The sequence below is a fragment of the Tupaia chinensis genome, unplaced genomic scaffold (assembly GCF_000334495.1).
Source record: "Tupaia chinensis unplaced genomic scaffold, TupChi_1.0 Scaffold000335_1, whole genome shotgun sequence".
NCBI classification, from domain to species: Eukaryota; Metazoa; Chordata; class Mammalia; order Scandentia; family Tupaiidae; genus Tupaia; species Tupaia belangeri.
This window is the reverse complement of record NW_006159829.1, coordinates 5277111-5277809: the sequence shown is the minus strand read 5'-3', so window position 1 is coordinate 5277809 and position 699 is coordinate 5277111. Positions and strand designations below refer to the sequence as shown.

General features: G+C 50.1%; 1 pseudogene; it reads left to right on the top strand.

Annotated features, from left to right (window-relative positions):
* Positions 1–253: 253 nt before the first annotated feature.
* On the top strand, positions 254–682 carry LOC106735230 (60S ribosomal protein L21 pseudogene; annotated as a pseudogene).
* The last annotated feature ends 17 nt before the right edge of the window (positions 683–699 follow it).

The window sequence follows — 699 nt, the reverse complement described above, 5'->3', positions numbered from 1 at the left end:
GTTAAGCAAATAGTACATTGTTACAGCCCATTTTCACCCCAATCCAATCTCTAAAACAATTTTTAATTTCATCCCCTAAATACATTCCCCTCTCTCTCTCTCTGTCTCTCTCTCTGTCTCTCTCTCTCTCTCTCTCTAAATATATATATGTCTCTCTCTGGTCACATTAAAATAAATGAGTGAATGAATAAAATTAAAAACAAAACAAAACTTGCTTTTGGCTGGAACCGCCACCTTCCAGTAGTTCACCAAGATGCTGAACAGAGGGGAAGAAGAGAGGATCCTGACACAAGTCCTCGAGGCCTTTAGAAAACACGGAGGGGCTCCTCTGGCAGCATACATGCACACCTGCATGGAAGGTGGTACTGTAGCCATCCAGGGAATGGGCACTGTTCACAAAGAAACGCCCCACAAATGTGACCATGGCAACACTGAGGCGTCTGCAGTGTCACCAGCATGCTGTGGCATTGTCGTGAACAAGCAGGGTAAGGGCAAGGTTCTTGCCAGCAGGACGAATGTGCATATCGAGCGTATTAAGCCCTCTAAGAGCAGAGAGGGCTTCCTAGCACGTGTGAAGGAAAGCGACGAGAAGGGAGCCAGAGAGAAAGGGGCCTGGGTTCAGCCGGAGCGCCAGCTGCTCCACCCGGAGAAGCCCCTGTGCCGGCCGGGGGGAGGGGCCTGAGCTGGAGCCCGTTCATG